General features: G+C 36.6%; 1 pseudogene; it reads left to right on the forward strand.

The window, feature by feature from the left end:
* Positions 1 to 17,064: 17,064 nt before the first annotated feature.
* LOC138829876 (U6 spliceosomal RNA) lies at positions 17,065 to 17,164 on the forward strand (annotated as a pseudogene).
* Positions 17,165 to 27,136: the final 9,972 nt, after the last annotated feature.

A 27,136-nucleotide genomic window follows, 5' to 3' on the forward strand; every position in this document is an offset into this window, starting at 1 on the left:
CTTCCTGAAAAACTTTCTGTCATATGGGTATCCAAAATCCCAGACAGAATTCATTTTCCAGAACTGCACTACCTGGGGTTTTGAGAACTCTGATGTCTACCCAAACTTTCTCATAAGTAACCACTGAAGGCATGTCTGAAGAGACTGTCCTCATTGGAACAAAATCCTCTTTTGTCTGTGGTCCTCAAAAGCTCTATATATCCATTCTAGACCATATTTGGCTTTTAAAAATTGATATAGAGTTTTTGCTGAATTCTTCTTGCCCTTTTGAATGGTGACAGGCATCTCTTTCTCCCATGTTCTACCAAAGGTAAGCAGGATTCATGCCCCAACCCTTGTAGGGATCTGTTTTCTTTAGACTTCAGACTGTTGGATTGACCTGAAACCTCTTTTCTGGTAAAATCAAATTTTCTTCTTGTTAGAATGAGAGCAACACTTTCTAGTTTTCTGCATATTTAGCAGAAATTGGGCTTTTAAGAAACTATTCTTTGTGATTCATTCTGATTTAGTGTTTTCTTACATTTATCTCGTCTTTCTTATATTTGCATTGTTTTCCTTTTCTTGTTTAACAGTTTAATAGACATGTATTCACATGTACTTACATGTATTTACATAATAGGTCTTATTCTTTTAGTGCACTGGTTTCCAAAAGAAGGGTGGCACTCCCCAAAATAGTGATCTAAAATTTTTCACTCCTAAGCCCAGCACTGGTGGAGCACATCTGTAATCCTTGCTACTCAGGAGGCTGAGATCTGTGTATCCAGTTCAAAGCCAGCCTGGGCAGGAAAGTCTGAGACTTTTTTTAATTTACAAAATATTCATTTTACAAAATATTCATTTACAAAATATTCATTTCTGTAATTGAATCCATGTATATAAGACCTTACATATTTAATAAAGTGGGATATTTAAAGTTGTGTGTATGTGATAAAGATTTCATTATGTAAAGCTGTCTTTCTCATTACAGAAACTATTATTTACCATTAACTTTTTTGTATACTCAAAAACAGTATTTCAAACCAATGTGGAAAACAGTATGACAGTTTCTTTAAAAAGTTAAAAATAGAATGACCATAGTTTTAGCAATCTCAATTCTGGATGCATATGCAGACAAATTGAAAGGAATATTTTAAAGAGAAATTTTTGCATTCATATCAGTAGCAGCATTAATAAATGAAATATTGTAATTACATATCATGGAAGCATCCAACATTTAAAGAAAAGGGAAGCAAGTAAAGACTATAGTTGTCTTATAACACGTATTTATTCATATAAAAATAGTTCAAAAATTTTTAATAAATGTTGAATTTTACAGACTGCAATTATTTAATTTTTGTTCAGAATTTATCAATGTGCATATTTTGAAAATAACTTTTGTAATTACCAGTGCATCTGAATGTCAAGGTATCATTCATCTGTCAGTCTATTTTCACAGCTTTAGCACTCAGTTATTCCATATAAACATAGAATATCCATTTCACTATGTCATCTAGGGTTGTATGTGAAAATTAACATCTTAAAATAATTCTATGTTTTGAAAATCATAGATTTGGACATGGTAGGCTATGGAGTTTAAAATAGCATGACTAATACCTCCCCCTTAATTCCCCAGCACAATTGTGTTTCATTAAAAAAAAAAGCTGTCAACTTTACCAATCCTGCATGCTACTAATATAAAACTGCTGATATCTTTAGAGTGTGGATTAAGTCATTCTATATTTCCAGAACTGATGAAGGTGTATCATTGTGTTTTTGTTACTGCTTTTTTGCTGGTGACTGGGCTGTTCCCATGGAGAGGGAGGGTGGTACACTGTCTTCTTTTACTTACACAGAGGTCTCCATATTCATCAATACCAGCGCCTTGACTCAAAATTATTTCATCCTAGACTCCTCTCCAAACAACCCAAGAAGTCAGGTAATAGAAGCCTGGACCAATTTCCTATGAACAGAGGAAAGATAAAGTGATGGAAACAAGAGACTTAAACAGGCTTTTCTAAAAAACAGAACTGAAAATTGGCATCATTTCTTTATTCATCACAAATCCATTTTTTAGGTGTAGCTTGTTACTGAAAATAAAGCTCCATTCAAACACGATGGAAAAAATTCTGGGGAGCCAGATGATCTTTTATTTATAAAATTCGATCAATTCAGGATATTATACAAGTTTTAAACAAACAGAGGCCATAAAGTATACTGAATTCCAACTGGAAAAGAAAGTATTTTTAAAATGTCAATACTTATATACTCAATAAGTCAATGAATATCTTGACTTTAAACAGCTATAAGAGAATCATTGGCTTTTTTTCATAGTTAAGAGTGTTTCCTTTTCTCTTCAAGAGACAGGGTAAGAGACAAATAACTGTATCATGTTCACTAAGATGAAGAAATGAAAAGAGAAAAGTGACACATGGGTTTACTACCTTCAGACATGTGTTTATGACATTTGACATGTCACTACTCAGAATTCTCAGAGCTATAGAAAACTTTTCCTTTTCACTATGGAACATGTTTATCTAAAGAAACAAATGATAGTGAAAGGAGGAACAGAGAAAGGAAAAGAGGGAAAAAAAGAAGGAAGGAGAGGGAGGAAGAAGAAGAGAGGAAAAGAGGGAGGAAAGAAGGAAAGGAGATGGAGGGTGAGAGATAGGGGACAATGGAAGGAGAGAGGATGGGTACAGGCAAGAGAGAGGAAGACTACAGACAATAAAATTCGAGTTTTGCTAAAAATCCTTAACCCAAGTTTGGGGATTTCCCTGTTATTTGTTTGTTTGTTTGTTTTGCTTTGTCTACTAGTCCGATACTCAAACACAGGTGCTCATGCTCACTTGACTTGTTTGCTAAACTGTCACTATTTTTTGTGTCAGTTGTGGGGCTTGAACTCTGGCCTTGGGCACTATCCCTGCGCTCTTCAGCTCAAGGCGAGCACTCTACCGCTTAAGCCACAGCACCACTCCCAGTTCTCTAGTGGTTTATTGGGGATAAAAGTCTCACAGATTTTTCTGCCCAGGCTGGCTTTGAGCCATGATCCTCAGATCTCAGCCTCCTCAGTAGCTAGGATTACAGGTGTGAGCCACCGGTGCCCAGCTCAAGCTGACAGAATTCTACCAGAATTCCAACCCTGGTTTTTGCTTGTTACTTTGGAGACAGTTTCTCACACACTTTCTGCCTGGGCTGGCTATGAATCTTCATCTTTCAGACCTCAGCCTTAATTAAATCAAGTAAGTCACTGATACTGGAATCCAAAGTGTTTGACACAGAGGTGGAGCAAGAAAGCCTGAGTAAGATTCTCAGATAATCCTTAGGCATAGTGGCTTTTCACATGCCAAGTTACAGTGCATGAACTAAGGAATTTAAGTCCCAGTTTTTAAGATGACACAATAAACACACTCAGGCACGAAAAGAGTTGCTTATTTCATTTCTTTCCCACTACCAAGTTGCTCAGCATGTTTGAAGGAAAGAATGAGAATTAAGTCCAGGACTTAGACTTGAAATCTAGAAGCCCTGTGTTTGGCCCCCACAGTGAGGAGGGGGAGGGAAAGTGGGGGAAATAGTAGCAACTGAAGAGCTGTACACAAGTTAGAGCCCAGACAAGATCTGACCAGCTCTGGTATGGGGCAGAGAGACTTGTGCAGCAAGACAGACCCAAATTTCAAATATAAGAATCCTAGCTTTGGAGTGGCCTATGGAATATCTGTACATACTACTCAAGAGTGTGAGACAAAAGTGTGACCCAGTTTAGCACAAGCCCTGGGGTCTAATAGAATACTGCCATCATTTGTACTAAATCTTGGCCAGCTCAGCTCTCATCAGCCTAACAATAGTGCTGTAGAATTCCATAACATTTGGTAGAGACCTGTGTTTGAAAAGGATAAATTCACCTTTCAGCCTATATCACTACTGGCCTGAAAGTGGGGTTCTGTATCTACTTAGGCAGTCCGGGTTTTGAACTATGAGATTTAGTCAGGACTCACATTATCATCAGGGTGGGGTTGGGAGGGATGGTCTTCCTTTACCAATACTACCTCACCCTGAGCAGCATAGTTAAAGACCCCTTTCACTGGAGGTAGGACAAGGTGGTAAACCAAGACCTTGCCTTGGAATCTAGTACTGGGCTGGTAAAACTTCACACTGGAGAAGTCTTAATATCCCCATCCACAAGCCTGCCTGTGGACAGAGCCTCTGAAGCAGCTCCCAAACAAGGGGAAGCCATGGTCCAAGTCTATCCAACTTCTGCTCCAGCTAGGACCACCAAAGGCTGGTTGCAGTGGTCTTGAGCCACAAGTCTACCTCAAGTATAAGCAAACCATACAAGTGTGACCCTTGTTCTAGTATGCTAGTGTGCTATTCTTGGTGGGCTGTGGGCTCAGAGTATGACATTGCACGGGGACTTTGGGGACCACAGGTATATGCTAAGTCTGGCCCAACCATGATGATTATGCCCAGAGCTGGACAGAAACGTTCAGTGTCTGACCACAGGCTGATAAATGTGCATCAAAGTTCTGGGTCTTCCCTGTTCCCTGAGAGAGGCTTGTAGGGCCGATTACTCTCTGTCTGAGGGTAGTCTCTAAAGAATAGAGTAGTTTTTATAGTCTCTAATTTCCTGGACACTATACCTATGGACATGAGACATGCACAAATACAAATACAAATATCAAAGTCTATCCCAAGCTCTCATAGGTAAAATATACAGAGAAAATTCTCAAGGCTGAAGAACACAACAGGAAAACAACTTATCCTCATATCTCAGCTTCCTGAGTAGATAGGATTATAGGCACAAATCAGAGTGTAGGGCATCCCAGGCAAGAAAGTCCAAGAGACTTTGTCTATGATTAACCACCAAAAAGCCAGAAGTGGAGCCGTGGCTCAAGTGATAGAGCACTAGCCTTGAGCAAAAAAGGTTAGTAATTGCGCCCACACCCTGAGTTTAAACCCCAAGACTAGTATTGTAAAAGCAAAAAGGAATACAAAATACACAAATAACACATGGGAATGATTCAGTTCTTCTGATAGCAGACTTTCAATTGAAGCCATGCAGCTCAGGACAGTGCATAAGATTTTCATAGCACTGAAGGGGAAAAAAAACCCTTTTATTCAAGCATATTATACCCAAAAATATCTGTGACTCTATCAAAAAGCTTAGAAAATGTAACTTCATCAGTCCTGGCCCCTAAGAAATGGTAAAAGAAATTATACAAACAGAAAGAAAGACCAATGAATAATAAAAATGCACAGGAAATATAAAACTCACATTTATGATCCTAGCTATTCAAGAGCTGTGATCTGAGTTCAGAGCCAACCCAGGCAGAAAATTCACAAGACTTTTATCTACAATTAACTTCAGAAATGGAGGAGTGGCTCAAGTGGTAGAGTGCCCCCCATAAGCAAAAAAAGCCAAAGGAGAGTTCAAGGCTCTGAGTTCAATAAACAACAACAAATAAAGAAATCTCACTTGTAAAAGTAATTATACAAATTCAGAGCACTCTAATATTTTTAGTATTATAAAATTAATATATAAATTGCTCATATCTTTAGTATACAGACAACAAAAATAACTATATTTGTGTATCAGGTAATAGAAAATATAGAAAAATGTAGAATAAGATTTCAAAAATTCAAAATGTGGGCTAAAAATGTAACTCAACTGGTAGCACACTTGTCTTGGAAGTTCAAACACCAGCATGATCAGAAGTCAATGCGGGATATACTATCAACCAACCACTAGTAGCATATTTTCTTATTAATATATTTTCTCTTGTTCTTTTTAAACTATGTTTTGCTTTGTTTTGTTGTAGTTGGACTTGAATTCTGTGCCTAGTGCTCTACCACTTGGAGCCACAACTCCACTTCCAATTTTCTGATGGTTAATTGGAGATAAGAGCATCAAGGACTTTCCTTCCTGGGCTTTGCTTTGAACCATGATCCTCAGATCTCAGCTTCCTAAGTAACTAGGATTACAGGTATGAGCCACCAGCGTCGAGCTTCTCTTGTTCTTTTGTTCACTTGTTTCTATTCTTATCTCAACATAATTGTGCTAAGTTCCCATCCTCTCAAAATACTGTATTATAATTTTAAAAATGATTTATAAGCGTTCTGGTAACCACAATGTAAAAATCTAGCACACTATCTAAAACTAAGTAAAGACTCAAACACATTTTAGAGTACTTCATGTAACCTGCAATGGAAACTGTGGAAGAGGGAGAAAGGAACCACAAAGCTGGGAAAGAAATTACATAATGACAACAGTAAGATTTTATCTATCAAGAAATACCTTGAATGTAAATGGATTAAATTCTCTGATTCAAAGTTCAAAGCATTGAGTGGTTCAAAAGATTTTTAAGAAAAGACACAATCATATGTTGCTCACAAGAATCTCATGGAATAAAACATTCCATGCAAACAGGAACCAAATGAAACTAGGGGTCAACATCCTAATATCAAATCAAATAGAAGCAAAATAAAAACAGTAAAAAGAAACAAGTAAGGTCATTATATAAAATGACAAACAGGTCAATTCAGCAAGAGGAAGTAATTCTGAGTATATATGCACCATTGTTTGAGCATTAAAAACCTAAAACAAGCATTAATAGGACTAAATGGAGTGAAAATTCCTAGCACCATGGTATATAGGGGCCTTAACATCTCACTTTCAAACATGTACAGATGATGTGCAGACAGAAAATCAACAAAAATGTTAGTTAAATCATATCCTTGACCAAAAGGACCTAACAGTGTTTAAACAATTTCATTCAAAGCTGAGTGGAAAGAAAACTGGTGTGTCAGAAATACTTCCCTCTCAACTTTCTTGTAGTACTATCTACAATAATGAACAAATGAAACAACAGATGATTGAATAAAGAACTCTTGAACTTTGTCATTCCTCTATGTTCAATTCCTCTCCTTGGATCAGTTTCCACATCCTTTACTTCCATTTACTTCCAGTAACATTCTATGGTGCTGCTCCAGATAAAACGAATCTTTTTTGGCTTCATTGAAATAGCACAAGGACACCTTTGGATATGAGCTAACACATGTTTCAGAGACAAGTCAGTAAAGAGAAAATATGAAAGTTAAATGGCTTATAAATTATCCATGAGTACATTGAGTTCAAACTTCTTTTTTTATTGTGAAAATACTGTACAGAGGGGTTACAATTACATGAGCAAGATAGTGAGTACATTTCTTATCAAGCATTGTAGTGAGTTCAAACGTCTTAAGTGCTCTGTAAATTAAGGTGAATTTGAAATAGGAAGAAGATTCTCAGATCATTTTGGTTGTGAGTGTATGAGCTGTACATTAATTTCCCAAGTGTACAGGAGTTAACAAAAGTAAGAGAAACAATAGCAATAATAGGAAACAGAGAAGTTCTGTGTTTTAGTATAAGGGTTCAATGCAATATAGAAGACTTTAGAAATAAGACAACATTGAAACAATAAAGCCAAGTCCAGTATGTAGATTTATGGGAGTGATATAGAGAAAGCACTACTACTAAGTGGAACATGAAGCATGAGGCCACTCCCTTTCTAAGTCATGCTTGCTACTAAGTGGAACATGAAGCATGAGGCCACTCCCTTTCTATATCATGCTTGCTAATCAGGAAAATTTGAAAAAAGTAAAATGGAAGAATGATTATGTTTCCAATGCACGTCAGATATAAGAGCATGGACTTAACTGGAAAAAAGAGTCCATCTTGAGAGAACATGCATTATACTAGCAATGAACCTGGTGGCTAAGATCACATTTCTTTTTCTTTCCTTTTCTTATATTCTTTTTTGTTGTTGTTGGTCCTGGCACTTGAACTCTGGGACTGGGCGCTGTCCTTCTGCTATTCAGCTGAAGACTAGAGCTCTACTACTTGAACCACAGTGCCTCTTCCAGTTTTCTGGTAGTTATTGGAGAAAAGAGTCTCCAGGACTTTCCTACCCAGGCTGGCTTTAAACCCCAATCCTCAGATCTCACCACTACTCAGCTTACGATCACATTTCTAACAGTATACACCCAGGATATGTAATGTGTATGTTCATCTATCTTTATATGAATTCTTGAGTTAAAAATCTGGGCTACAGGTTAGACTTTACACTCACAAAAATGTTTGTAGTGTAAAAGTTGATACTCCTGGAAAAATAAAATCTAAAAATGTAAATGAGTCTGGGAAGTTCAGTTTGCATCCAGCCTGGGAAGAACAGGCTTTGTGACACTATGTATAATTAAACAGCCAAAAGATGGAATACCAATCATGAGCAAATTGCTGAAGAATAAGAGCTTGAGGATTTTGCATACATACATACATACAAACATACACATACACACAGAGGCACTTATATGTGCACTCACAAATACACAAATGAAACAACTCTCAGAATATGTAGAAAAGTTAGAAAACAATAGAAAATATGTTCTGAGTAAGACTAGAATCAAGTGACAATTTGTAATATTAGAAAGCCCACAAGTGAAATTTCTTCAAAAAAGTTGAGAATACTACATAGGTAGGGACCGGAGATAGTAAGAGAGTCAAGTAATCATTATTAACAGGATCGAGTCCATGGAGGAAGGAATCAGAGACCCCTGCAGGTGCATCTGAAAATGTTCATATCCTTGTCAAATGCTAGAACATCTTTGAAAATAGTACATAAACAGTCTGAGCAGTCAGTCTAGTGGATAAGATCATAAGAGGAGTTCAAAATTGCTAGTCTGTTTCTAGATTAAATAAACCAACAAACTATGGCAAGGCAATGTGATACAAGCCTGGAATTCTAGCACTCTGACTAAGACAGGAGATTAGAGAGTAGAATTACATAGTGATACCTTCCCTGGATCAGGTAGTATAATTTCATCTCAATAAAACAATCCAAACAATTAGAAAGGAATACACAGTTGGAAGATTGGGCTAATTTTGTCACTAGGTTTTAAGAAGTCAAGTTTCCTATTGAAATGCAACTCATACGTAATCCTGACTTGTGTTTTAAATGCTCTCTTCATTATAGAACATTCCCAGATGCAAAATGGCTCATGATTTCTATCTAAAAATTTGCAAAAGTAAGTAATCCAGCATCATTCTGTTGGATTCCAACAGAATGATGAAGGATTACAAAAGCTTAAGCCTGGAGAAAAAGCAAAGATTGTCTAATGTAGGACTTTGTAGACCTTGCTAAATTAGAATTTAGATTTTAAATAAATATTTTGGTTTTGTTTGTAATTTAATAGTCTATAAGATTCTACAAAATTATTTTTAAGTAGAGGGTTTAATTTAAATGATTCTGGTATTCTATTTTCCTAGAATATACATTCAAGAGAGTTATAATTAGAACTTAGTTAATAGATAATTCCCAACATTTCATGTACAACATGATAATGTGAATAATCTAGACAGAGTTGCCAACAAATGGATGACATTAATTTACAAATTTAGAAAAAGAGCAATGTTTTGAGGGTTTGGTATAATATGGTATGAAGAGAGTAATTGTGTGACATCTTCTTTCTTCTACCTATATGAAACACAGTAAGCAATTTCCTTAATTATGTGCCTCTCTATACATTGAGAAAAATGCTAGGTTTGGGGTTTGTTTTCATTTTTGTTTTTGTTTTATTGGTTTGTCCTAGAGCTTGAACTCTGGGCCTGGACACTCTCTGAGCCTGGTTATGCTCAAGGCTTGTTCCCCACCACTTCAACCTCAGTGGCACTTGTGCCTGTTTTTTTCTGAGAAGTATTGAAGATAAGATTCTAAGAAACATTCCTGCCTGGGTGGGCTTTGTTCCATAATTTTCTGATCTTAGCATCCTGAATATTTATGATAGTTTTAAAAGTATAAATATACATAATATTTGCAAGTTCTATTCTCAAGAATACCACTGGGGGAAAAATGATGCAACTCAGTTTGTTGTGGTCTTCTTTCCAGAACAAGGAGGGCATCACATTAGCAGAGGTAGAGTATTTTTTCACAATAGAGATAAGCTATTCATGATGTGAATTAAGTAACTTTAAGGTGCACCTTACAAATTGGAAACTGTTGGGATAGGATGACTTTATGGCATAAATCTTGGGATTGATGGTCATAGAAATAATAGCTTACTCTGATAAAAATTGTTACTCTTGAAGAATTAATTATTACAGATGTTTCATAGTTTTATCCTGTACCAGAATATGGCTATTTTTCTGTTGACTTCTCAATCTATAACAGCCCATTGGAAAGTGCATCTATTGCAGAATTTCATAACATGAAAACAGGTACTGTTTTGAATCTCTCAGGTATGGAATGTTGAGAATTTAAAAATGAGTAGTTATTAGTCATATGAACATATACTCGGTCCTCTTAACAACTTATTTACCTTTAAAAGTTATGTGTTTCCATAGAATTAAACTGTTTTCGGTTTTAGTATAAAAAAGTACTAAATTTATTCTTTTTTCAAAATATTGGCAAATTCATTGTGAAAATATTGTCTAGAGGATAAAATTCAAGTTGATGACCCTCTGATAAAGAAGGGGTAATTAATTCAAATTAGATGCCAAAAAGTATTGCTTTATAAAAAGTTTATACATAAAGAATAATATTTACTATATCAATACAGTGAAATTATATTTTTTATGCAGCTCATTATTTAATCTTATTGTAAAAGTGATGTACAGTGGGGTTACAGTAATTGTAAGGTAGTGAATACATAACTTTTCAAACTTTTTACCATTCCTCATTTTTCTCACAGTTTTCCTTCACCCCTTCATACCTCCCAAGTTTTAATGCACATTTCCAACATATTGTCTTGTGAGTATTGCTATTGCATTGGTTTTTACTTTGTCCTTTGTCTCACCATTTTGTTGTTCCTCTTCCCTTTCCTAATTATGGTAAATGTATACACAATACAAAGTCAAATACAGCAGGGATAAACCATAGGGGAAAACCCAAAGAAAACAGAAATCACATAGTACATCAAAAACAACAACCACAAATGAAAAAAATCGGTTTCCCTATGTAGGCTTTCATGCAAAGAAATCCATGGTAACTTAGTAGAGTGGGAGCAATGTGGCTAAAGATAGCTCTTTTTCACATTAAACAACACGAAACAAACAAACCTCAGAAACCTTGCTGTAAATCCTGTAGGTTCCCTTGAGAATTGTCCTTATCCACGAAATATACTCTCACTGTGTGAAACAAGGTTGTAGTGGAATTTAAATTCAAATTTCTTTAAAAAAAGACTTCAAAATTTGTGAATTAACCTTTAATTACCAGTCATTCTCTGAAAAAGATAATTTGGGTCAAAATATTTAGGGAGAAAGTGATCTCCACAATGAAAGAAGGTATTGGATTTACACTTTTGTGTTTGTAACACTTTCCACAATGTCTTTGCCTGTGAAGCAGTGAAACTGAGAAAAACAATCTAACTGGATACTTCAAACCAATGATTTCACATTTCTTTTATTTTTTTTATTTTATTTGAGAACATACTGTACAGAGGGGTTACAATTACATGGGCAGGATAATGCATACATTTCTTACCAAGCATTGCAGCCTCCTCCTTTGTTTACCCTTCACCTCCCTTCCCAGCCTCCCCCCTCCCCTCCCCCCTCCCCCCCACCCAATCATACCCCCCTACCCCCCCCACACCGACATTGTAAAGCTGGTTTTGACATGACATTTTGTACTTCTCATTGTTGCAACAGGTCCACCTGAATCCTTAAACGACTTGTTTGTCCCCATCTCCTCCACATGTTATACTGACATCAAATATAGTGAAAGCGGGGGTTACACTGTGGGGGAGGGACATACACAGCAACAAAGAAATAATCTTATAAATGCGTTAGAAACACATGCATGAAAGAAACGAAAACATTAAAATACATATTTAAGGGTTCATTTTCCTAACATCACATTATCTGACCTTTTCCGCTTGACTCATACCTATACTAGATATTGCAAATAAGGGAAACCATGGGACCTATGTTTCTTTGGGCCTGGCTTACTTCACTTAATATAATTTTTTCCAAACCTTTCTATTTCCTAATTTCTAAGTGGCTCACAAAACATAATATCCTTAAAAACGTAATATAGTGAAGATTTCTCTTATTATGTACGCCAAAAATTTTGGGTTCAGAAAAGAAATGAGTAAATGGAAGCTTAACTAGAAGCCCTAGATAAGCGTATTGGCTTCAGCAGTGGAGGGAGGCCAAAACTTTTCAGTATACATTTTGTTAATATTTTTGCTACCTAAAGTGATTTTACGGAGCCTATTTGGCTCACTACTATGCAGAATAGATTGAATGAAGACATGAAAAAAATTCCACATCGAAATGAGGCAACATAAAAGAGTTTAAAAAGAGAAATCATGAAGATACAGCAGTGGCGGAGACTGTATAGTCCTTCAGCTTCGCTACACTTGAAGCCATAAGCTGTGATTAATTGGAAATCAGGCAAGAGCTAAGAGAAGGACATAGAAGTAGGACATAGAAGCATTGTCCTTTTGTAACAGACACTTTCTTCCAAGGTATGGGTGATTTAATTCTATTCTCCTCCATACATCTTGTTGAGCAAATGCAAAACCAAGAGAAATATAATCTATTGAAGTAATTTTGCAAAGAATAACTTCCCTGTTCCTGATATGGTATCTAAAGAAAGTCTTAAGAGAGAAGATAAAAGTGCAGTATTTCTCGGTTTCCTCTAAGCATCTTGTTAGCAAAATATATCTTTGAGATTAGAATTGATTGAACCAAAAAGGAATGGAGCACTTACTTTTCTGGGCACTTTAGACAGAAGACTTTCAAGGTAAAAGCAAACAGAAAAAAAGTATAGCCAAATATTTGTGATCACACTTTCTTGGGCTTGTTTCCTGGAGACAAAATTTTATATTAGATTTGTCCTCATTAACATAGATGTTGTTTCATGGCAACCATATGCAAGAGGGAAGTTTAATGGACTCGCTTGGACATGTAAACAGCATGATAGAAAAAAATGGTAAATAATATGTAGTGAATTACTTTGACCAATTACTTTGCCAGAACAAAGAAGGAAATACATAATTCAAAATTAATTGACTTAAAAGTATGAAGAAAGAGTAGTGAAGTGAGATGGGAGAAAACAGAGGATTGTTTTCTCTCCAGTGGAGTAATGGGTTCTTGATCTTGTTTCTTCCATGCTATCTTCACAAGCTATCAAGTGTGTCTCAGGACTGGAGTATCCAGTTCAGACAAAGAGAACTCACAGAAGAAAGATAATATTTTCAGCAGGTGTAGGTGATTTATAACCTTAGACAATCTATTTAAACCTGTTCAAAATTCTCCTCTACCCCAAACTTCCCTCTTTGAACAGTTTTGTTTGCTTTTCCCAAAACTGTTCTTCATTAACTGCTTAAAATTTTGAGAGGCCATATTCATACTTTCTAGAGATTGCTGTTTAGTTGTGATTTTTGTGTGTTTTTGTTTTTGTTGTGTTTTTTAACTGAATTTCAAAAGGTTGTGCAAGTGTGTTACAATTAAATATACCCATCTAATTGTCCAATACTCCTGGATCAGAGTGACTCCTTCTATCATTGTCAACCAACCCCTTTTGCAAGAATTATTTCAGATTTACCACTTCCTTTGTCATTTGTGTACATTTAATAGTCTAGCTGTACTTGCCTCTTGTTCCATTTTTCATTCATTCTATGTCTTGACTATTATTCCTCTCTGGTTTAAACTTCCTGATAGTCATTCTGTTAAACTGTTAATACTTTGAAAGGTTTATATACATTCCATGGAGTTTCAAACCTGCATATACTTGAATTGATGTCAGCTTATATTTCCATAATTTATACATCTGCAGTAACAATTTGGAAGACTGGAGACATGAAACACCTAGACATGATTTTATTCTCATCCATTTGGAAGATTAATCTTTAGTCAATAAGAAAGTTTAATAATGGCTTAGAATGTATTCCTAACTACCAATTTTTATAAATGGCTTTGTACAATGGTTTGTGATTATTTTATTTTACATGGGATAATATTTTCTACTAATTATAAGTTTTGGAAAAAGAAGAAAATTAAAATTTACTACTATAGAGGAATGTGATAGAAATAGAAGATGGATTTTATGACATATGTCTGAGGAGTACCAATATTCAAGATTTAAGTCATATTTCTTACTATGTTATACAGATAGGGAAAACATAAAACAACATATGATAAGGCAACTATTTGTGACTTTTTAAAAACTACCTTATTAAGTGATGAAATTAACTTTATTAGCTAATGTTTGGGTTTGAAATATGGAAAGCTGATCTCTTTAACACATTTCTGGAAGGCACCTACTGAGCAACACAAATGGTGGGTGGTACTATTTCTATGCTTTAATGAATGGGTGAACCTGTTTGACATTAGTGCTGGGAAAATAAATCAACTCTATTGTAACCTGTTCCCTACACTTGAAAAACTTGTAATGTCACTAAGTTTCATCTATTTGTCAAAAGTTATTTTGGCAAATGGGATTTTAAAAAGTTTATTTGAAAAGGAATACACTTTCCTTAAATATAGGTTATCATTGGTTTGAAAGTGACAACATTTTTATACCACAGAACCAAGTTGTACTGAATTACCAGTGTTTTGAAGCACTAAGAATCTTCTCAATTAATGTTTTTCTGAATTAAATTTGATCTCTATGTCAAGTTTTCCAGGACTTGGTAGACCAATTTAGGATCTTTCCTTCCAGGAACTATTTTTTTGGCCCACTTATGCTGGACTGAAATCTTTCATTAATTATTAGGGGAGGGGTATTAAAAATAGTTTATGACACTTTGTGATCTTGTTCACTGATATGTGCTAGTCATCTGTAAATTGAAAGTTTGAATTACAGTACTTTCTCTCAGATTTGGTGATCTCATCCTTCATTTTAAGTTGCCTTGCATTTCACAATTGCTTACTGCAAATTCCTGCATCTCAAGGAATTGGGGCCCTGAAATATAGGAAATGAGAAATTGAGATGGGTCTTCAATTAGTTTCTGTTGGCATGTTGCATGGGCCTAGGTGAGAAGTCTTGCCTCTGTTATCTCATGATGCAGATAACTGGGACCTGGGATCCTAGGACCCATGAGTCTTGCAGAAAAATAATATTTTTTAGACATCATATTTGGGCATAATCAGTAGGAATGCTTCAGAAATATGGAGAAAAACAGTTTGGGACCAGCAAGTTAAAACAATAAACAGAGCAGTAGAGTAAAATCCCTTATAGATTAGAGGAAAACAACATTGCTTTTTGCCATGTGAATTCAGAAGACCAAGAACACTTAGAAGGTATCACAAGTTTATACCGAAGACATTGCACTGATACTTTTTATATTCTAATATATATTCTAAACCTAATTATTTATATTCCAATTCTATTTATTGGAATAAATAAATTATCAACTAATTCTAGTATGTTTCACTGTGTGAAATATATAATCAGTACATATAAATGTAAAATATATAACTATATATAATATAATAAAAAGGCACATGTTTTGCATTGTTCTGTTGTGGTTAGGGTATCAAGGGCAACGGTGTTTTAAAGTATTATTCCATTATCTCTACTTTAGTGTTTGACAGAGTTATACCTAAAGCTTTACCATTTGTAGATTTATAGCCTGAAGGCAAGAGGAAACATTGTGATTAAAACATTACCAATTTAAGACCTGATAACGAGGAAAACATATGGACTTCTCCTGCAACTATGAAAATACTCGGTGTTAGAAAGGCAGTATTGTAAGTTCCTCCATGGTTGGATGGTATACATGCCAAGACATTAGGTAATCATGCATATGAACAATTTTTCACCTTTTCTTGGCATTAGCTACTTTTGAAATGGTAGGTATAACTAAGAATTAAAATTTGACAAAATACCTTCTAGTCTGAACAGTTCTGTCTGAACTGTTCATCTCTCTATGATCCCTAGTAACTAAGATTACGTTTGTTCCAGTAAGACAATATATGCTGTCAGGGTAAGATATTCTAGTTGGTCCGTTCCTACATGGAAGAAGGATAAAAGGTCAGGTAGACATTTGTGCCAGTAACACCTCATTTTGGAATATTTCAGTTGCAGAAGTTTAGAAGTAGCTCTTATGCCAGGCTTACTTTGAATCCATTAGCTCCACAAATCTAACTCAGTTGATAAATAAGTACTTGAAAAACCATCATCTTTGGACCTAGCTATAAATACTTGAAAGTACTGTCAAATCCCAAATGAAAAAGACTTAAAAAGTCATTGACAAAAAAATTTGCTCAAGAAAATGTGGTATATATACAAAATGGAATTCTATGCCTCTATCAGAAAGAATGATATTGCCCCATTTGTTAGGAAAGAGAAAGGCTTGGAAAAAATTATATTAAGTGAAGTAAGCCAGGCCCAAAGAACCATAGGTCCCATGGTTTCCCTTATTTGCAATATCTAGTATATGTCTGAGTCAAGCAGAAAAGGTCAGATAAGGTGATGTAAGGGAAATGAACCCTAAGATATGTATTTAAATGTTTTTTTTTCTTTCATGCGATTGCTTCTAACGCATTTATAAGATTATTTCTTTGTTGTTTTGTATGTCCCTCCCCCACAGTATCACCCCTGCTTTCACTGTATTTGATGTCGGTAAAATTTGTGGAGGGGAAAGGGAAAAACAAATCGTTTAAATAGGGATAGAGGTGGACATATTGCAACAATTAGATAAACAAGTCGTTATGTCGAAAAATGAACTTTACAACTTTGGTGCAGGGGGGTGTAGCGGGGAGGATTGGATGGGGGAGGATGGGAAGGGATGGAAAGGGAAAACAAAGGAGGAGGCTACAATGCTTGATAAGAAATGTACTCATTATATTTCCCATGTAATTGTAACCCTTCTGTACAATATTTTCACAATAAAAATTAAAAAAATTAAAAAATTAAAAAAACAAAACAAATTTTGCAAATGTGAGCAATCGACTGAACAATATCATTTTCCCCACTATTCTCAGAATTTTAGGGAAATAAGATCAATAGCATTGTTGGGAATAATAAGTTTTCCTTGTTACAAATAGGCACCCAAGGACATAAGCCTGTATAAAGATTGCATCATTAACTACTTAAATTTAGAGGATACTACATGTTTCAGCAGCACATATACCCAAATTATAACAATACAGAGATTAACATGGCACTTGCACAAGGAAGATATGAAAACTTGTGAAGTATTCCATATTTTTCCTTCTTCAGATGCAAAAAATGAAAAAGTGAAAAGTTAATTACAAAATTACAAGTGCAATAATCCACATAATTCATATAATTAAAAGTTAGTTTGACATCAGTGTATTAAGTCTTCAACTTAGAAAGGCCTTTACATAGCAAAACCTTTACAAAACTTTTGAAATTAGGCATCATTGTCATTTTATCCCAAAGAAATATAATACTATAAGGACCTAGGAAAAAAGGAATCTTAAACTGTTTCTATATGGAATGCAATCTGAGAGGACACAATAATGAACCTATATATTATAAAACAATGTCAAATTCAGAGTATATCTAGGAGAGAATGAAATAGATTATTGACATTATACAAACATAGAATATAGAATATTTTAAAAATATACTTTTTCAGACAAGCACCAGAAATACTTTAGTTTTTCTACTACTCATTTCAACAGATAAGTTAAAATTATTTCTGATTTAAAAAATAACAAATTCTGTAGAACTCATTATAGATGTATACAAAAACTCTTGAATACATTTTAACATCAAAGGCAGGCAATTCACTTGGAAGAATTAAATGGAATCTGTGAATTTTTACAGTAAGTTATTGCTGTTGCTGGGCATTGGAGGTTCACGCCTGTAATCCTAGCTACTCAGGAGGCTGAGATCTGAGGATTCGAATTCAAATCTAGCCTGGGCAGGAAAGTGCGTGAGACACTTATCTCCAATAAAGCACAAGAAAACTGGAAGTGGAGCTGTGGCTCAAGAGGTAGAGAGTTCGCCTTGAGCTGAAGAGCACAGGGAGAGTGCCCAGGCCCAGAGTTCAAGCCCCACGACGGACCAAAAAAAAAGACATTGCTGTTATTTGGATTGTGAAAATATTTTGTATGGACACAATGGATGGACTGGCATTTTTGAAATTTAAGAAACTTAGCCGAACCATTAGGACTTAGGAGAACAATTTGTACGATCTTCCACAACTTAAAAGAGTTAGTGATATATACTTATCCTTTTGGCAATATCAAATGCAGTTTCTTCCAAGTTGTTCTTCATGCCTGGTTTGACAGAATGGTTCAACAGAAAGAGTTCCAGCATATCTTCTCTGTCTCAGTTCTGAGCAGCAAGATGCAAGGGGGTCAAGAGGTCTTTAATTTGAAATAATGAAGGGGGAAGATGGCGGAGGAGAAGCTGGAATCTGAACAAGCTCTCGCATAGAAAGCAATTTTAGAGTTCCAGTGAACAGTCCTAAGCCAGAGAATCACACCAAGTGTGCCATCACAGGACAGAGAGTTAGACAAGAGAGGGGAAGCCAAGGCAAAAAGAAGCACCTGAGTGCTCACCAGCAGCCGCCGCAGCGACGGCAGCGGCAGGGTCAAAAGCAGCGGAGACCACAGCCGGGGGCCATACCTGAGCGCTCACACAGAGTCCGGGACGAAGGAGCCAGACGCAACGGGCGAGCAGATTCTACTCAACACCAGCAAGAACCAACAAAGAGCGGACATCTTCATCCTGCAGCTTGCAGACCAGAGACGACCCAGGATCCAAGACTCGGCGTGAGTAGAAGCCCGACTTCCTCACTCCTTCTTAGGGATCAGAGGAGGGAAAGCCACCCCTCCCCCCCCAGCACCAGTGATCTCCATCTTGGATACCAACAAAGCTCGGAGGAGCTGCCAGCTCCAACCCAGGCCTTGGAATAAAACGAGTCATTTAGCAGGTCACAAGAACTTAACGGCAAAGTGACCTGCCAGACTCGGCTCCATCCAGGGAAAAGTCACCCAGCTCAGGCGCCAGCCATTGGAGTGGCTTCCCTCACTGGGTAACCAGAGCCAGAGGCTGCCCCTCCCTCTAGCAGCCTCAACAATCAATTGAAAAACAGAATCCCTGAGAACTGCTCCAGGCTGGGCTCTGGGAGATTTTTTTTTTTTTTGCACAAAACAGTCCCAGGAAAAAGCTACTGATTGTTGAAAGGCCTCAACTCTACCCAGAATTTAGCCTCACCACTGCATACCCCTCTTTTGTGATTCTCAAAGCAGATCACCCTCCTAGAAAACTAACCTGGGAGGGGGATCTCAAAATCTTGGGTAAAGCAGAGCATTTTTCTGCCTCTTCCAACAAACCGACTTAAGAAACCAATCAAGCCACAGGACCTCAAGCTGACCAGAGACTCCAACAAAAGGCTGGTTACAGACAAAAGGGAGATACAGGATTCTTCCCACCCCTCCCCCCCCCAAAAAAAAATCAAAGGACTTTTTTTTTTCTTTTTTCGTTTTTTCCTTTTTTTTCTTTCTTTTTTTCTTCTTCTTTTCTTTTTTATTGTTTGTTTTTTGTTTTTTGCTACCTTAAATATATATATATAATTTTTTTTCTCTTTTAAAACTTTTATTAATCTTTAATTTTTGCCTCTTCTGAAAAAATAATTGATTTCCAGTAACTTTTTTTTTGTTTTTTCTCCTCTTATAATTTTTATTTTAGGAATATGTAAATGAGCGTTTTCCTTTCTTTTCTTATCTTCTTTCTCTTTTTCTTTCTTTCTTAATTATCTTTTTGTTTTTTGTCTAGCTCTACTGAACTTCTGATCTTTTCTTCTCCCTTTCCCATCCTTAAAGTTTTTCACACCTCCTCTATGTCCCTCCCTTTCTCACAACATATTCACATTCCTCTCTAAATAGATGGTCTTTTAATCTCTACAATAACATTAATTTTTATGTTTCTATTTTTTTTCTGGTCTCTTTTCATTCCCCTATCCCTCTCTTCTTTTTCTCTCTCTCTCTACTTGCATCCTACCCAATCCATTTCCTGAATTGTGATTAGGACATAGTTAACTCTCCCTGTGCCTCCCCACACCAATCTATTCCTATTTTTCACCCACATCTCTCCCTAATCCTAATAATTTCTGGTTTTCCAAATTCTTTTCTGCGGTTCAAAGTCCTTTAAAATATAGTTGTTTGATGTTGAATAGATGTATCTGTGGAACTAGATTGTATCTGTAGACTATTGACTGTACAAATGCAAACTTTGGTTGATGGTTGCCTTAAGATAGTGTTCTAGCACAAAACTGGTACTATCTTCATCTCAAATGGGCAGAGTAAGCCAGAAAAACACAAGAAAAATGGCAAATCCGGGTATCTCAATTCCCAATCTTGATAATCAGGGGACAGATCAGATAATGAACAATCCAGAGGAGAGTTCCCAAATAGCTCTACAAACACTGGTGGCAAACATGATAAATGAGAAGCTTGACAACTTACAAAGGACTCTGTATGAGCGTGAGAGGGAGAGAGAGGAGGCATCCCAGAAGTTTATACAGGAATATCATAAGCGTGAGGAAGCTACTCAAAAACTGATACAGGATTTGCGTGAACAACTTGAGAATACTCAAAGAGAAAGGGAGGAATGGCGTGAGCAGGCTGAAACACGCAAAGAGAACTGCAGGAATCCCACGAACGTGAGGAAGCTAAACAAAGAGTAATACAGGAATTGAGAGACCAGGTAGAGAACACACAAAGATCACTAAAGGCATCCATAGAATCCATTAACAAAGAGCTGAAGGAAGTCAGGGAGACCACAAAGGGAATGCTGAATGGAACCCAACACAAGGAATGGGAGTCCAAAGAAACCATATCCAATCAACTAAGTGATTTGAGGACAAACACTGAACACCAAATTAAGGAAGTAAAGAAATTCATACAAGACCTAAAACAGAGCTTCAACAAAGAACTTGAAGCTATCAAAGCTGACCAATTAGAAGGAAAAGAGATTAAAAACAAAGTAGAGAGTCTTGACAGCAGGTTAGACCATGCAGAAGATCGAATCTCAGGGATTGAAGACAGCCTAGATATTATAGAGAAAGAACATACAACCATCCAAGACAAGTCCAAGAAATGTGATAGATCTATCCAACACCTGGAAGACACCATCAGAAGGCCTAACTTAAGGATAATGGGTGTAGAGGAGCACCTACAAACAGAAGTTAATGGTCTAGGAAATTTGTTTAACAGGATCCTAGCAGAGAACTTCCCAAACATGCAAAAAGATAGGCCTATTCAGATACAAGAAGCCTTTAGAACCCCAAATAGACCAGACCAGAATAGGACATCCCACCGTCACATTATAATACACACAGGATCAACTCAGAACAAGGAAAAGATCCTTAAAGCTGTCAAGGAGAAAAGGGTAATCACCTATAAAGGGAAACCAATTAGAATCACCTCAGATTTCTCAGCAGAGACAATCAAAGCAAGAAGAGCCTGGAATGATGTATGCCATGCCCTAAAAACAAACAACTATCAACCAAGAATACTGTACCCAGCTAAAATCTCCTTTATAACTGAAGGCCAAATGAAAACCTTCCACAGCAAAGAAAACTTGAAACAATACATCTCCACCAAACCAGCCCTACAAAAGATTCTTAAAGATGTCCTACACATAGAAAACAAACAAGACCACAATAAAAGCAAACAACTGCACCCAAACTGAGAATCAAAGAACCATAGGAAGAACCCAGATTTCACAGCCCCCAAGAAGGTAGATAACATGGCAGGAACTCCCAAATACCTCTCAGTCCTATCTCTTAACGTTAACGGACTGAACTCTCCAATTAAGCGACATAGACTGTCTAGTTGGATTAAAAAACAAGACCCTTCTATCTGCTGCCTGCAGGAGTCACATCTTGCCCGTAAAAACAAACACATTTTCAATGTTAAAGGCTGGAACAAAATCTACCAAGCAAACGGCCCTCATAAACAGGCGGGAGTTGCAATCCTAATATCAGATAAAATAGACTTCAAATTAAAAATCGTGAGAAGAGATAAAGAAGGTTGCTACATACTAATTAAAGGATCTCTCTTTCAGGAGGATATTACAATTCTAAATATCTATTCGCCAAACAATGGAGCACCCAAATTTATCAAAGAAACACTACTTTCCCTCAAATCCCATATAGATCCAAAGACATTAATTGTTGGGGATTTTAACAAACCACTCTCCCCACTAGACAGATCAACTCGGCAAAAACTCAACAGAGAAACCGCAGATCTAAACAGCTGCATAGATCAACTAGACTTAACAGACATTTACCGAACATTTCACCCAGCAGCATCAGAATACACGTTCTTCTCAGCAGCACATGGAACGTTTTCTAAAATAGACCACATTCTAGGCCACAAAGCAAACTTGTCTAAATTCAGAAACATTGAAGTTATACCCTGCATTCTCTCTGATCACAAGGGAATAAAATTAGAACTCAACACCAAAAGCCACCAAAGAAAGTCCGGTATCACATGGAGGCTGAACAACACACTGCTGAATCAAGAGTGGGTCATGGAAGAGATTAGAAAGGAAATTCAAATGTTCATGCTATTCAACAAAAATGAACACACAAATTACCAGCTCCTCTGGGACACAGCAAAGGCAGTACTCAGAGGCAAGTTTATAGCTCTGAGCTCCTACATCAACAAATTGGAGAGATCTAAAACTAGCAATTGAATGACACATCTAAACCTCCTTGAAAAAGAGCAGCAAGGTAAACCCCAATCCAGTAGACGGAAAGAAATAATCAAAATTAAATCAGAATTAAATGAATTAGAATCCAAAAAAACTATAGAAAGAATCAACAAAACAAAGAGTTGTTTCTTTGAAAAACTTAACAAAATTGACAGACCCTTAGCAAATCTTATCAGAAAAAGAAGAGAACACACCCAAATTAATAAACTCAGAGATGAGAATGGAAACATCACCACAGAAACAACCAAGATTCAGAACATTATAAGGGAATACTTCTCAAAACTTTATGCTAATAAGTTCGAGAACTTGACAGAAATGGACCTCTTCCTAGCAAATATTGACATGCCAAAAATAAACCAAGATGAGTTAAACTATCTTAACAGGCCCATATCAAGCATTGAAATAGAAACAGCAATAAGAGACCTCCCAGCTAAGAAAAGTCCAGGACCAGATGGTTTTACAGCGGAATTTAACAAGGCCTTCAAAGCAGAACTCACACCAATTCTCCTCCAACTCTTCAATGAAATTGAAAAAGAAAGCTCACTACCGAACACATTCTATGAAGCCATCATAACCCTCATCCCAAAACCAGGCAGGGACTCATCAAAGAAAGAATACTATAGACCCATTTCTTTGATGAACATCGATGCAAAACTTCTCAACAAAATTTTGGCAAATCGACTTCAACAATTCATCCAAAAAATCATACAACACGATCAAACAGGATTCATTTCAGGGATGCAAAGCTGGTTCAATATACGCAAATCAATTAATATTATTCATCACATCAACAGGAGCAAGAACAAGAACCACATGGTTATCTCAATAGACGCAGAAAAAGCATTCAACAAGATCCAACACCACTTTATGATGAAGGTTTTGGAAAAATTAGGAATCCATGGAACATTCCTCAATACAATAAAGGCTGTATATGACAAACCTACAGCCAGCATTATACTCAATGGTGAAAAACTAAAGCCATTTCCTCTTAACTCAGGAACAAGACAAGGATGCCCACTCTCTCCACTTCTCTTCAATCTAGTATTAGAATGCCTAGCTACAGCAATAAGACAAGATGCAGACATAAAGGGGATCCAAATAGGGAAAGAAGAAATAAAACTCTCCCTCTTTGCAGATGACATGATCTTGTATTTAAAGAATCCCATAGACTCCACTCCCAAATTACTCAAGCTGATTCAAAACTTTGACAAAGTAGCAGGTTATAAAATTAACCCCCCAAAATCAATGGCTTTTCTGTATGCCAACAATGAGAAAAGTGTGGCTAAAATTAGGAATGCAACTCCATTTGTAATAGCCCCACAAAAAATAAAATACCTAGGAATTAACTTAACTAAAGAAGTGAAGGACCTCTATGATGAAAACTTTAAAATCTTGAGAAAGGAAATCAACACAGAACTTAAAAAATGGCAAAACCTCCCATGCTCCTGGATTGGCAAGATTAACATCGTGAAAATGGCAATACTTCCCAAGGCTATCTACAAATTCAACGCGATACCTATCAAAATTCCACCCTCATTCTTCAAGGAAATAGAAGAGGCAATCCAAAAATTCATATGGAACAATAAAAGACCCCGAATAGCAAAAACACTTCTCAACGGAAAGAACACTGCTGGAGGAATATCAATACCAAATTTCAAACTCTACTATAAAGCCATAGTAATCAAAAGAGCTTGGTATTGGCATAAGAACAGACCTCAGGACCAATGGAATAGAATTGAAAACCCAGAAATGAACCTACAGACCTATAGCCATCTAATCTTCGATAAGGAAGCTAAAACAATAGAATGGAAGAAAGACAGCCTCTTCAGTAAATGGTGCTGGCAAAATTGGTTAACTACATGTAGAAAACTAAAGCTAGATCCTTATATATCACCCTGCACCAGAATCAACTCCAAATGGATCAAAGACCTTGAACTCAAAGCAGACACTCTGAAAACATTACAGGATGGAATAGGAGAAACCCTAGGTCTCCTTGGCTCAGGCCGAAATTTTCTGAATAGAGACCCGGAAACACAACAAATCAAAGAAAGGTTGGACAAATGGGATTGCATAAGGTTGCAGAGCTTCTGCAGGGCAAATGACATAGCTAGCAAGATCAATAGAAAGCCCACGGATTGGGAGAAGATCTTTACTAGCCATACAACGGACAAGGGTCTCATATCTAAAATATACTTGGAACTCAAAAAATTAAACCACCCAACAACAAATCCTCAAAGAAACAACTGCCCAATAAATAAGTGGGCGAAAGACTTAAAGAGAAGCTTCTCTGAAGAAGAAAGAAGGATGGCCATTAGACACATGAAGAAATGTTCAACATCCCTAGCCATAAAAGAAATGCAAATCAAAACAACATTGAGATATCACCTCACTCCAGTTAGAACAGCAAAAATCAAGAACTCTAACAACAACAGACGCTGGAGGGGATGTGGACAGAAAGGAACCTTACTTCATTGTTGGTGGGAATGTAAACTTGTTCAACCACTTTGGAAAGCAGTATGGAGGTTCCTCAAAAGACTTCACATAGATCTCCCCTATGATCCAGCAATCGCACTTTTGGGCATTTACCCAAATGTATACAAACAAGACCACACTAAAGCTACCAGCACAACTATGTTTATTGCAGCATTATTTACCATAGCTAAGATATGGAACCAACCCAGAAGCCCCTCAGTAGATGAATGGATCAAGAAAATGTGGTATATATACACAATGGAATTCTATGCCTCCATCAGAAAGAATGACATTTCCCCATTTGTTAGGAAATGGAAAGGCTTGGAAAAAATTATATTAAGTGAAGTAAGCCAGGCCCAAAGAAACATAGGTCCCATGGTTTCCCTTATTTGCAATATCTAGTATAGGTATGAGTCAAGCGGGAAAGATCAGATAATGTGATGTTAGGAAAACGAACCCTTAAATATGTATTTTAATGTTTTCGTTTCTTTCATGCATGTGTTTCTAACGCATTTATAAGATTATTTCTTTGTTGCTTTGTATGTCTTTCCCCCACAGTGTAACCCCCGCTTTCACTTTATTTGATGTCAGTATAACATGTGGAGGAGATGGGGACAAACAAGTCGTTTAAGGATTCAGGTAGACCTGTTGTAACAAGGGGAATTACAAAATGTCATGTCATAGCAAGCTTTACAATGTCGGTGTGGGGGGGGGAGGGGGGTATGATTGGGTGGGGGGAGGGGGGAGGCTGGGAAGCGAGGTGAAGGGTAAACAAAGGAGGAGGCTGCAATGCTTGGTAAGAAATGTATGCATTATCCTGCCCATGTAATTGTAACCCCTCTGTACAGTATGTTCTCAAATAAAATAAAATTAAAAAATTAAAAAATTAAAAAAAAAAGAGGTCTTTAATTTTGGCATTGGTATCTGCCTCATGATGAAGTAAGAAAGAAGCCACTCGTATTATTCCACGTATATCCACTGTGCAGGGGTATCCAGCCATCTACAGTTATTGCATGTGTCACTTGAGCCACCAACTCACGAACAATGGGTAATTGTCCACTGTAGGCTTCCCGATGAAGAGGGGTATACTCATCATCATCCCTCATATGCATATGAGTGGCCTTTTTGGAAAGTAGTCTCCACACTGTAGTAAGCTGATTATTTTAAGCATCCCAAAGAAGAAATTTGCTTGGATCCTTCTCCATTTTTTTCTTGCAATTGATACCATTCCTCACTTTTTCATCTTGTTCCTCATCTTCATCAGAATTGCCTAACCAGAGACTTTGAGAGCCAGTCGGAATGAGGTGTCTATGTAGTTCCCTAAAAGGTCACGTTGGATGAACTGGTCAGAAATACCCCATGAGTTTTTCACCATGATTTATTTTCTCTTTTTCCCTTTTTACTATTCTAAACTATTCTAACTGGAGAGTAGGGAATTGATGGAGAGCAGAGGAAAGATTTTCCTCCGTATTCAAAGTACAGACTGAAAATGAGGGCCAGTGGTGTCTTCAGGTGCAGCTTATTCTAGGAATGAGAAAATATGAAATAATGCTTTCTATATAAATGATTTGGGAAATGGCAGAGCAGAAAGTGAAATGATGCAACCAAAAATATAAAAGCAAAATAAATGAGGATAATTATGCAGCAATCATATTATCTATGAGAACTATGAAAGAGAGAGAGGAAGAAAGACAGGTGTGCAATGACCTAGCTAGCCATAAAATCCATGCTTCGGATCAATTTATAGGGCAAACAAAATTTTATTTTTTTAAAGAGATGGAAATCAAATTTATGTATTTACTTGAAATTCGTAAATACATTTTAGTAGCCTACATAAAGAGGCATAGCTTTGACCAAATTACAGACAAGAATCTAAATCCTGATAATTCTAGTAACAGATCTGACTGAAATAATTTGAATCACACTTTTCCTGTACAATGAAAGAATAGGTCCAGGCTAGGAAAGCAGCTAGAGAAGGCAGGCCAATTGTATCTGTGAGAAAACTTTGTGGAAAC

The sequence above is a fragment of the Dipodomys merriami genome, unplaced genomic scaffold, assembly GCF_024711535.1.
Source record: "Dipodomys merriami isolate MVZ:Mamm:240054 unplaced genomic scaffold, mDipMer1.0.p SCAF_1774, whole genome shotgun sequence".
In the NCBI taxonomy this organism is placed as follows: Eukaryota; Metazoa; Chordata; class Mammalia; order Rodentia; family Heteromyidae; genus Dipodomys; species Dipodomys merriami.